Below are 12,994 nucleotides of genomic sequence, written 5' to 3' on the forward strand. Positions count from 1 at the left end.
AAGTATTCTAAATGAATCTTGAAGTGATTTTTGTTTCTTTTTTAACTTTTATTTATTTATTTATTAAGGGGATTAAAATAATTTCACCCATATAGCCCCAGCACCTTTCCTAATCTTGGGCAATTACTCGTTAGAGCAAATAATTGTCATTTGTTCCAAGTACCAGTCTTTGCTAGTAGTGACATTGTTACCAGCTTACCGTCCCCCTCCATACTAGACACCCAAAATTTTCTTTTTAAGTGAAAGAATGTCCTTCTAGAGAATGGAAGTTTTTACCCTGACATCTTTTAAGGCACTGATCCTTTATTTCCGTCTTACTATTCTAATCTTACTAATTACTATTTAACCCCCAAACTACTCTTTCCCATTATGTTTTTGTTTGTTTGTTTTTTTTAACATAATTTGCAAATTGCTTTCAGCAAAGCATTAAAGATAATGTTATTTCATTAATTTAAAATTAGTCAAGGTGATTCTCATGATATTTTCTGTTGTTCTTATGCACAAATTGCAAAACACAACTTTTATTAGCCTCACACTGAATTACTTAATTACAGGATGAAATCATATTCAGTAATAACAACTAAAGCACTTAGCCGTGTTCAAGAATGAAGTGAAAATCATTTAGATTCTTGCAAGTGGGTTCTCAGAGTTCCAATACATTTTTAAAGATACTTTTATATCACATAAAACACATTCTTTTATATGATAGGACAATCCATAACAGAAGAAAATGAAGATCTTCATCCACTACAGCACTCTTTACTCTGAAAGAGAATGTCATGCTATAACCATTACAAAGAATTTCATTATTCTCTCAACCACAGCAGCCACCCAGTGGCTACTCTTTTTAATACTCAGACACGCATAAAACCAGGAATTTAGGAGATGGTCAGAACCTGCAATTTTCAGTGATAGCCTCTTGCATTAAATAGTCCTTTTATGTGAAAGAGGAAATAAAGCCATCAACATTTTTTCTTTGGAAGCAGACTCTACACAAACATTCAGAAGAAGAGGAAGAAGAAAAAAACAAAGATATGGATGTAAATGTTGTGAGGCTCTTTTGTCATTACTGTTTATATATATATGTGTCGATATGCTCGAGGGTAGGAAGGCTCTGCAGGAGGATCTGGATAGGCTGCACCAATGGGCTGAGGTCAACTGCATGAAGTTTAACAAGGCCAAGTGCCAGGTCCTGCACCTGGGGCGCAATAACCCCAAGCAGAGCTACAGGCTGGGAGATGAGTGGTTGGAGAGCTGCCAGGCAGAGAAGGACCTGGGAGTGATGGTGGACAGTCGGCTGAATATGAGCCAGCAGTGTGCTCAGGTGGCCAAGAAGGCCAACGGCATCCTGGCTTGTATCAGAAACAGCGTGACCAGCAGGGCTAGGGAAGTGATCGTCCCCCTGTACTCGGCTCTGGTGAGGCCGCACCTCGAGTACTGTGTTCAGTTTTGGGCCCCTCGCTACAAGAAGGACATCGAGGTGCTTGAGCGAGTCCAAAGAAGGGCGACGAAGCTGGTGAGGGGCCTGGAGAACAAGTCCTACGAGGAGCGGCTGAGGGAGCTGGGCTTGTTCAGCCTGGAGAAGAGGAGGCTCAGGGGCGACCTTATCGCACTCTACAGATACCTTAAAGGAGGCTGTAGTGAGGTGGGGGTTGGCCTGTTCTCCCATGTGCCTGGTGACAGGACGAGGGGGAATGGGCTTAAGTTGCGCCAGGTTAGATGTTAGGAAGAATTTCTTTACTGAAAGGGTTGTTAGGCACTGGAATGGGCTGCCCAGGGAGGTGGTGGAGTCACCATCCCTGGAAGTCTTTAAAAGACGTTTAGATGTAGAGCTTAGGGATATGGTTTAGTGGGGACTGTTAGTGTTAGGTTAGAGGTTGGACTCGATGATCTAGAGGTCTCTTCCAACCTAGAGATTCTGTGATTCTGTGATATATATAAACATATATATATATATATATATAGTGTCTGTTTGCTTTTCTTTAAATAAGAGACTGTTAATAAGAAGATATATTGTTAATAAAGTTTTAATGGGAAAATATTTCTGTGTGATAGGCTATTTTTTTTCTTTAAACTATAAATCTAGAGAGAAAAAAAAAAGTTATTAAATGGAAAAAAAGTTATTAATGGATGTTAAAAGTATCAAGAAATTTAGACCAACAGCACTGACAGATGTTTCTGAACTACATTATAACTCGTTATGAAAGTTTTGCAACAGTTCTCAATCTTGCAGGAACATAAGAGAATTTATTTCATGCCTTATTTAAGTGTCTTTTTGCGTAGGTGCCAGAAAATGGCTTCATATCCAAAAGCTTGCCTGTTTTTTTTAACTGTATTGGTCTAGCTAAAAATGTTACTCTCCCTGCCATTTTTGCCTTGAAGATATCCGTAAACCTTCACGGTTTCAATATTAGTGATTATTAGACACTTTAATATTTATAAAGCAATTATATACAGCCAAAGAGGAACTTAAATAATAAAATTCATTTAAGATGACAAGAAGCATGAAGTTCTTCATCCACATTCTTATGATCTTCCAAATACTCTACTTGAAACCACTTCTTTCCATTTTCTAAGTTCCAAGTTTAACAAAATCTGTGTACATAATGTTTCAATAATGAGGAAAACCTCTATAAAATTCAAAAACTATAACAAATATAAATTATTATCAATGAATAATGCATGTTACTACCAGACAAGAAGTGACAGACGATTACAAAGAAAAGAACCAATACACTTTGTTGTAAATGGCATCGGTTTCTGCTGTGCATACCTAAGTATGTTGGAAGATATATACTTATTGTTACAGGAGTTCCCTCCAGCAATCTTAATATTTGGAAACTGCTATAGTGCACTCTCATTTCAATTGAATGAATGCCATTCTTTGATATTCCTGTATAAGAAACAGAATCAGGAATGATTCTTTGAAATATAAACTTGTGTAATAATTTTGCATTCTTTCACGTTATTACTAGCCTCTACAACTGTATTACTTGTGCTTTCAGTAAACTGATAAAAATTTTTGCCATTTCATCTATAATGATAATGATCTCTAGGAAACAAAATACATAATTAAAAAATCATAAGCTGACCTTCAATGTATGTTTGACCAAAGTCTGGAATTTCTCTTTGAACTGAATCTGATAATTGTGTTCTGTGCTAGAGACGATCACGTACAGTCAGGACTATGCTGCAGCTTCCTTGACACAAAGCTACACAGTCAGTGTCACCAGTCTTCCATACATGTGTAGGACAAGCCCACTTTCTGCATCAAGCTGAGTGAAGGTCTACATGAAGTCTTTTAGCAGCACCTACAGATTCCTGTTTTTTTTTTGTTTGTTTTGTTTTGTTTTTCTCTCAGAGATAGCCACTTCTTTTTGTCACATTTTCTGCTTACTTAAATTTCTTTTTCTTCTCCATCATTATTAGTCCCCAACTTCAAGATGACCCATTTATTTCTGCCCATTTTAATTTGTAGAGGGTTCAGAACCTCTAACTGAGAACCCAGGAATCAAACATTTTGACACATCTACTTGTTGGTTTGACACCTGGAATTTGATATATAAGTTCAGGTTGAGGAACTGGTATGTTCTCCAAAGCAGACTGCAGGCAACACACAAAAAGTTAATGGAAATATGTAATTTCTTCATACATCATCCCTTCTCATGGAGGAAAGTAGTTACTAACTTATCTTTGTTCAACTCCTTAACCTGAAACTATTTGCTCTCAATAATTTATATTTGACTTTAATTACGTTTCAGTTCTAAGTTCCAATGAATTCTGATAGACCATATTACTGAAAACATTTGCTTAGTGTTTGCATCATTTAACCAAGGCTAGGGTAGATAAATATTAGCTAGCAGTAGGCCTACAGTCCTAATTTTTATTTTTTTTTAAATTCCTTCTGCTGGACTACAGTACTACCTGAAGCTATGACTTCAGTTTTTCCACTGCAACATGCTTAGCCACTGACAGACTAGGCTGTTGTATGGATAATACCCTTGCCAGAATTTTAAACCCTGCCCAGTGAGATTCAATTTTTATTGGACATTGGAATTAATAATGAAATCAGTTCTTAACTGAATTTAGCAAATCCCAAAGACCTTAAATTCTCTAATACTTGTTTTTTTATTTTCCACTTGGAGTTTCTGAAACAAAATGAGAATAATATTAATAAAGTAGTGGAAGTAAACAAAACCAAGCATTAATATTGGATTAATATTAATGATCCAATTAATGGAGCAGTTTGTCATTCACTGATGGATCATCAGATTAGCCATAAAACATGCAACATGTTACAAAGAAGGGTTCAACATATCCACTATTTAGAATAAACAACTGATGTAGTGTATGCTTCTGTACCTGATGTACGTAGTGTATAAGTGAATGAGAAATTTGGAAGAAGCAATAAAGTAGAGTGAGCCAGAGCACAAGACGGTATGAGAGATGAAGAGGGACAATGTGACTGTGTAAGAAAAAGACTTGGGCAAGCACACAAGACTAAGCATGAAGAAGCACGTGTGAGAAAGACAGAGCAAGAGAGCACGTGCCCATGACTGAACACAAAGGAGCATACAGAAGACTGCCGAACAGCAACTGAAAGGGCAAGAGCCAAGACAATGAGAGACAGCAAGTGAGCCAGAGGTAAAATGAAGAGAGGGCGTAACAGAGGGCACACAGGGGAAGGGGTGCACACCCAATGATGGCATGAGAGCACAACAGAGATACAGAGCACAAGGTCTCTTCTCTGGTATCTCTTTTAAAAATCAGCGCATTATAGCATCCAGATATTTTCTCATATTAGGAAAAATCAGGCAATGTTACCCACATGAGTGATCACCACTCAAACACTGTAACTTCGCATAGCATTTGGCATGAAAGGCAAATTACTGGTTTGGAAGGTGGGGGGGTTAAATCTGACAGCGAGCTAACACACACACAAGTGAAAGAGGAACTCTTCACAAGCTACTTTCGTGTACAAACAAGAATTTCATCACAGTGGAGAAAAAACATATAGTAGCAATAGCACAGGTGTCCTATGATCAGCAATATCAACAATAAAACCACAATCTTACCAAAGACAGGAGAGAATATTTAAGGTTTTAAAAACAGAGTCAAAAGTTAGTAATTATTTAAAAAAAAATGACTCACCCACTCACCTAGTGCATTTTAAATTGGAGAGCAAAGTTAGGAGAAAGACAGCAGCTGTCTCTTTCACCAATTACCTGCCAGTGCTAAAGTACTACATTTGCATCCGCAAAATGCAATGCAAAACTAAATTTTACTGCATTAAGAGAACTGCTTAGTCTATCGCTTCACAGTTCAGAGAAAACATAGAAGACCCAGAACAGAATCTTGATGCACTTCTGTTTTAAAATGCAAGTCCTGACAACCTGACAATGTTTCATGTAGCCCCTTTATCTCAAAAAATATATAATAATAATAAAAATTAAAATTAAAAATCTCTCTCTCATATGAAACTTGAGCTATCCCAGAATGTATTGTTTCATTTCCAGCACACATGAAATGTAACAAGATATTGCACTTTGGTTGCCTTTTAAAAACAGAAGCACAGCAGAACTCAACATTATCCATAATCCTTTCATTCACATATTTCCTCTCACCTCTTTCATTTTTTAATCAGAGAATTGAATTATTATTGGCCTTAAAAGGCTGATACTTTACCACATCTTGCAAAGTACAAAAGCAACTTTACCTTTTCCCTGCTGCAGCCTGCCTTTTGTTCTTCTTAATCTTTAGATTAGTCATTTTTAAAATCTTCTCCACTGTGAAATCAAATAAATACAATTAGATAACATTTCATTTACTGGGGCTAGCATACTTTATTATATTAACATCATGCTCAAATTTTTATTCTAAAGTTTATTTTAAAAAATCCATTATTTCTAATGATAAAAGAACATAAAGTGAAGGCATCCAGTATCTACCACACTGTGTTGGGTTTATGAGGCAAGGTTTTGGCAGAGATTGCCCTCCAGACTGTGGAGAAGACCACAGTGAAGCAGTCCTCCTGCAGACCACGTTGGTTGTGCTCTGAAAAATGCTGCTGCCCATGGAGAGCCCACACAGGTGTTTTTTTGGCAGAACTGTGGCCCAAGTTGGGCCCATGCCTGAGCAGTCTGCTGCTGGAGGACTGCATCCCACTGGAGCGTTCTTGAAGAATGGCAGCCAGGGAGAAAGGGGAACTTGTTAGGAGGAAGGAGTGACAGAGGCTACCTGTTACGAAGAGACCACAACCTCCACTGCCAGCCTCTCACACCATTCAGGGCTCAGGGTGCTGAGGTGGAAGAGTTGGGAGTGAAGTTGAGGCTGGGAAGAAGGAGCAGGTGAGGGGCAGCTGTTTTTGTTTTGTTTCTCACCACGCTTCTCTATTTTTACTTGACAATAAACTATAATAAATTTCCCCTAGTCAAGGGTTTTTTGGCCATGATGGTAACTGGTGATTTACATGTTCTTATCACAGGTTAGGAGCTTTTCCACCCTGCCCTGTCAAGGACAGGGTGTGGGAGGCTGGAGGAGGCTAGGTGGGCACCTGGCAGTTGCCACGGTCAAGCTGTTTTACTGGTAAATAATATTCATGGTGTATTTGGGTGACCCCTGAAGAGACACTCCAGAATACAGACCCAGGTCTGTATTTCCATGAAAAATACATGCCAAAACAAGCTCATTTTAAAAATCTTACCCCCTTTGCAGAAACATACCTGTCTCTAAAGGGAAAGAGGAAAAAAAGAAAGAATTAAATGAAGCATTTGCCCTGCCAATAACCATTATTTATTAATGGCAACACCTCACACATAGTATGAATTAATCATATTGCTTACAGAGTTTGCATTTACTGCAAGGTAAGTTTTAAATTTTTATAGATGGTTAAAATATAAATGTATCCTAAATTCTCAGAAAGTTGCAAGCATAGAGGAGTAATGACTCTAAATTTCTTTACGAGCATTACGTGGGCAAAAATATATGCTGGGTTTTGACTGCGGATTGGATTCTTGTTAGAGAGAATACTTTTCTTCTTTTTTTTTTTTTTTTTTTTTGAGCAGAATAATAAGGGTGTATTCTTATAGCTCCCTTTCTACCTCTACAATTACTTTAAAATGTTGCGAAGACTCAGCTTCTCAGCACAAGCTAAATAGGCAGTTCTTTGCCAAGATCCCTGTCCATTGTGCATTCATGAAAGCAAACATGAATGCCATTGATCCCAGCAGGAAGGCTTGCAGGCTTGACACACTCTGTGCCAAAGCAAGGGCTCTAATTAGTGATCCTTCCAGCTGGACAGTAAAGGCCTTACCCTTCCTTAGGGAATAATAAGACAGGCAATGTCTGAAGTCCCCAAGTAAGCTTTATAGAATAGGGAGCATGCAGAGAACTGCATTAAAGGCACTAAACCAGCCGACACAGGTGACCGAACAGTGAACTGTGCACTTGGCAATGAACAGAAAAATGCCTGCTACACAAGCATCATCTGGTCTTTGGTTCCTCCTGTTTGCCTGAATTACTGTCAGAATTCAAAGGACTGTAATGGATGGCGCAACTATTTAAAAGAAAGCAATAGATTTGTTGCAACAGTGATAGTTTTGAATATCTTCAAACCTTTTCTTCAAAAACAATGCTTGTTGACAATATAACATACCAATTCATAACATCACCATTCTTTGCAGAATAATGATAAAAAACTCATTAGCAGTAACAGGCTTTGAAAAATAGGCAGCATGTGTAATTTCAGCACTTCAAAACTGTTTGCAATAAAGTCACTTTTAATTATATTTCTTTATAAAGAAAAATTATCTAAAGGATTAAAAATAGAAAGTCCTTTCATAGTAAAGATTACTAGCACTAGACTGCAAACACTGTAACCAGAGAAAAGCACTTGTACATATATGCAAAGTGTACATCTAGGTTTCTGTATATAAAAGATCTTATACAACTTCTTTTATTGCATTGCTGCTTCAGAATTCTGACAACCACAATATTCAAAACGAGAGTTTCACTGAAAAAGCAGGATCTACTGAAAACAGTGGCTTATTTAAACATACTTTACATATAAGCGCATGAAATGTATAAAGAAGCATTGACATCTTGAAAGATTACAATGCCAAAAATTGCGTGAAGCTACAGTAGAAAAAAAATCCAAATGGTATATGCATATCCATTGTATACATCAATTATCTATTAACAAATTCCCAATGTAGATAAATTCCTCCTCTGTTAAAAAATAAAAATAAAAAAATCATAAGTTAACACTTTCAAAAATAAACTAGAACGTACAAGTTTACACCCTTCTAATCCAACCACATTTGCTTTTTGAAAGCAAATGCAAATTCTAAAAGTGAAATATTAAAAGTATTTAAAAATGAAAATTTTTCACTTAGAATTATTATCCTACCTTGAGAACTGCAGTTTCTTTAGCCAAGCAAAATGCTTGGTCCTTCTGATGTTTGTTCCATTTTCACATCAAGTGGATATTAATTTTAACTACTAGCTTTCACTGAGAATCTTTCATTCTTGAAGACAAATAAGAAAATTACTTATTGAAAACAAACAAGTCTCATTTCAAGATAGCAGCTTTTAGCCAATAGTTTTCTGATTTTCTACCTTTTGTTTAATACTGGTTATTCTTACTTGCCTGAAAGACTGCTACATTTCTCTTATCAGCAACATTATTATATTTTTTCTAAAAATAAGATTGAAAAAAGAGAGGAAGAAAGGCTGTAAACAAAAAGCTGTAGAATACAAAGGCAGTTACAAGTTGGCTTCACAGCTCCTCAAAATAAATACTGAAGGATTATGATTCTGTAACCACAATCAGGATCTTTTTTACATCAAAGCTAGAGAAAAAGTAATGATATTAGTGCTTTGGACTCTAAATGGAACATACTGTTATTGCTGGGCAATAACTGTCCTTGTGCTGAGTGACAAAAAAAAAAAGGGGAAAAGGCGCACTTCCCCTCCCACATTCCCTGTATATCTCTAAAAATAAAGGACAGGTGAATATTCAAGGTGAAAATCAATATAATTTTTAAGATAGCCAGGAAGCCTTTAAATTACCTGAAGCACATTCTGTGCTCATTTAGAGAACATTCTGTATGCAGGCTGTAGTAAGAAAAGTATCTGTAGAATTAAGCAAAAGATCAATGAACAAATTTTCAGTGTACCACAAACACAAAGAATCCATAATGTAATAGTTATAAAACAATTGACTTTATGATTGTTTAATATTATCACAGGCTCATAGAGATGTATATTCAAGGTATTATAAGGTTGCATTAAAGAAGGTCACATTAAAGTGAGGACAATAGCTCTGAATCTCAAAGGATTTGGTCTAAGAATGTATTGAAAACGAGAGATTCATAATAGTTTTTTCAGCCTGTTTTAGCATGTTTTCTAATACCATGAAGTCTTATGACATATTTAAAGTCAGTTTAAAGCTTATTTTTCTTCATTAAGACAATAAAGTGTGTTTTTCCTACATTCATGCTATCTATAGCACTTTGGTTTGCACTTCCGGATGCAGCCCAGCTACTATGCATTTTCTTCTACATTCACTAATGAGGTGGTACAAAAATAAAAATCAGGGAATAAATTAGGAGACTAAAATGCAACCTACAGTGAGATGCAATCTACAGGTGGAAAAACATAAAAATTGAGAAGTATGTCAGCGTAAATTCATAGAATCATAGAATCATAGAATATCCTGAGTTGGAAGGGACCCTTAAGGATCATCAAGTCCAACTCTTGACACCGCACAGGTCTACCCAAAAGTTCAGAGCATGTGACTAAGTGCACAGTCCAATCTCTTCTTAAATTCAATCAGGCTCGGTGCAGTGACCACTTCCCTGGGGAGCCTGTTCCAGTGTGCAACCACCCTCTCTGTGAAGAACCCCCTCCTGATGTCAAGCCTAAACTTCCCCTGCCTCAGCTTAACCCCGTTCCCGTGGGTCCTGTCGCTGGTGTTAATGGAGAAAAGGTCTCCTGCCTCTCGACACCCCCTTACTAGGAAGTTGTAGACTGCGATGAGGGCGATTGTTAATTGATTGTTAATTGATTGTTATGCTCTGGTAAAAGACGTATTCAAGTGGAGAGAATATCTGTCCAGGCTTGGAGTCAATCATATGCAGTCAGTAGAACCTGGCTCAAATAACAAAACCAGTTTCTGACACTAGGTCCTTACTGCTTCAAAAATGAGCAGCTAGGTTCATTTGATGCTAGACACTGCCCCTCTGGTAGTCTACCCAGGGCCTAGAAGGGACATACCTCCAATCTCTAATGACCTAATAGGTGGGCTGGCAGGAAACTGGCCATCCAGAAAATGACAGGTCCAAGTTTGAGGTTTGATAGGAAGGTTTTGAGAGCTCTCGCTTTGTCACAGCCTGCCAGTTTTCTATGCCCAGGAGAGAGCTCTACTCTTTTTCTTCTCATGGTTTTATTCTCCATCTGAACACATAGAAACTGGCTTCAAAGTCTCAATTCTCCCCACACTGTGATCAAATAAATGAAGTAGTATCGAGGCTCATTCTGATCTCTCCACTCTAATTTATGTACCAGAGCTCTCTAAATGGCATCTGACAGACAAACTCCCTCTGCACCCATGTCTCTGGCTGGACAGCAATTCAAATTCAAATAATAATAATAATAATAATAATAATAAAGCTCTCTGTCTTTCCTTCCTTTTTTGAAAACTAAGCAGTTATCACAATGACAAAGAAAAATGACTGCCCTCCTTAAGACATATGCAAACAACAGATGATTGATGATTATAGAATTTGGCTTACAGAACCTTAGTAACCAGTCAGAAGAACTGCCAATGGCATATACATGTATACAATTTTACCACATGGCATCAACTTGTACCCACCTCTGACTGCCACACACCTTAAGTTAGCACCACTCAGTCTGCAGGAAGGGGCTGTTACCTGCCTTTAATGTTAAATGTTTAATGTCTAAAAAACACACTACTGTGTATAGAACTTGTTGGAAGTCTCTCACCAAACATAAGAAACTTAACTAGCTTAGAAAACGAGCCAACCTTTCAGACTTTATGTTTATCCCTACTACTGAGAGCAGTACCACCACGATGAGGCAGAGCTGAGAAGCCTGCATGTGTGGAAAGAAACCTCACTAATGTACTGCACGAGCACTAAGCTTTACATACTGCTCAACATGAGCATTAAAATAATGGTGTGCTTTGCAAGCCCTATAGTTTTTAACAAATAAAAGAATCTGAAAAGCTGAATTAGTAAGTATTTTAGGAAAGACTTAAGTGTTAAATATTCTGTATCACTGAATTAAAGCTGAAAGGTTCCCATGTTATCCACTCTAAAAATATCCACTACCCTGCTTTACAGCCTTTTGGAGGCTGTTTTCAGCTACGATGGGGGAATAGACCCCAGCTAGACCTCACACGTATCAGACAAGCCTCAACTCCAATGCAAACGGAGCTGTCTGACCACCAACTAAGGCTTATGAAGTGACTAAACACTTCCTTGACAAGTGCCAAATGCTGATCTAAAATTCCAGATATAAACATGTAGGTAACATAGAGCCACCACTGTGGGCTCTTTATACATACAGCAATTACTTTTTTTTTTTTTTTTTTTTTTTTTTTTTACTAATTCAGACACCTTAGCAATTACCTAAACTATAAACTTTAACGCTCCCACAATCTATTCCCTTTAGGTTTATTACAAATTTTCATTTGAAACAGAACACCAGAAGCAATAAAACTGCTAAGCATTCATATCTATCTTGAGAACAGTAGTTTCCTAAAACTACTATGAAAGAGCCCACTATATGAACTGCACTGTTCAAACCTTACACTAACCTACAGCTTTTGGGGATTTATAAAACTCCTTGCAGAAGAGAATGTGCAGCATTTGTACACTTGGCATGGATTCTGCTATTCATTAGAAAAACTTTATAAACACTGAGTTTTTTCTGACACCACAATGATCATTCATGTACATACACATATACATGCATGCATATAAAATGGGTGAAACCTATAATGCTTAAAAATACAAAAAATTGAATGTACTTATGTGTATTCTTCATTTTGTCAGCCAGGTCCTTAGAAGTATACTGACCAGTCAAAAATAACAGTATTTTTTACAGTGCTTATTAACAGTTACATCAGTACAGACTTCTAGAGAAGTTTCATGGTTAAACTTCTGACTTTAAGATCACATTTTGTTTTTTGCTTGTTTGTTTGAACTGTTCGTCTGTTCATGCTGAAATTTAAGATCTGATTTCACAAATTCAACTTTCCAGATGCCTTAAGAGCCAAGAATTAAATTCTGGATAGCCTTACTGTCCACTATATTATGCATATATTGAAACAGACAGCCTCTTAATTAGCTGATTATACAGGGAGTTAACATCCCATTTTTTTGCATGGAGTTACCTCATTTGGATACTCACGTTGCAGTCACATATTCCTCATGTTTCTAGCAGAAATACTTTATAGACTAGTCCATATAGGCAGCCTATAAGAAGGACTACACGAGGACCTACATGAGAAACCAGAAAATAATTTCTCTGCCATGCCATCTTGCAGGACGGAGGGGGAAGGAACCACCACCAAAAAACACTTCAGTTTCATCTCCTGTTTTCTAAAACACTGCCGCCCCCCAGAGGCAGCGGTTCGCGAGCTGCAGCTCTGTCAGCTAAAATTTGCAAAATTCGAGCAAAATTTGAGCGCCTGAGAAACATTGCTGGGCGTTTTCGTGTTAACCGGTGCAGACAGAGGTAACCGTGATAACATATAATGGAAAACCAGCCTCCGTGAGCAACATCACACCGCAGGTTAGACATGATTTGTTCCCAGGTATTGCTACCTAACCACACACGGATGGGATGGCTGCAGCTGTATTTCTGCCTCTTTGGGCCCCGGTATTAGTTATGGCAATAACGGGGTGTCACGGCGAAGAAACGTGTCCGCCCCGTGACTCGAACCCGCAACCCATGGGTCTGGAAC

General features: G+C 37.6%; 1 long non-coding RNA gene across 6 annotated transcripts in view; it reads right to left on the reverse strand.

Annotated features, from left to right (window-relative positions):
* LOC137849256 (uncharacterized) overlaps nucleotides 1–12,994 on the reverse strand; it is a 37,778-nt gene that overhangs the window by 22,437 nt on the left and 2,347 nt on the right. For 3 of the 6 annotated variants that reach the window (XR_011091830.1, XR_011091831.1, XR_011091829.1), the window contains exons 2-5: nucleotides 12,439–12,527; nucleotides 9,070–9,132; nucleotides 8,408–8,525; nucleotides 5,717–5,786 (exon numbers count right to left, since the gene is read on the reverse strand). This is a non-coding gene — a long non-coding RNA (uncharacterized lncRNA). Of the gene's footprint in view, nucleotides 1–5,624; nucleotides 5,787–8,407; nucleotides 8,526–9,069; nucleotides 9,133–12,438; nucleotides 12,958–12,994 lie in introns of those variants that run through there. The other 3 variants (XR_011091828.1, XR_011091826.1, XR_011091832.1) reach the window with 3 other exon arrangements.

This window comes from Anas acuta, unplaced genomic scaffold, assembly GCF_963932015.1.
Source record: "Anas acuta unplaced genomic scaffold, bAnaAcu1.1 SCAFFOLD_123, whole genome shotgun sequence".
Lineage (NCBI taxonomy): Eukaryota > Metazoa > Chordata > Aves > Anseriformes > Anatidae > Anas > Anas acuta.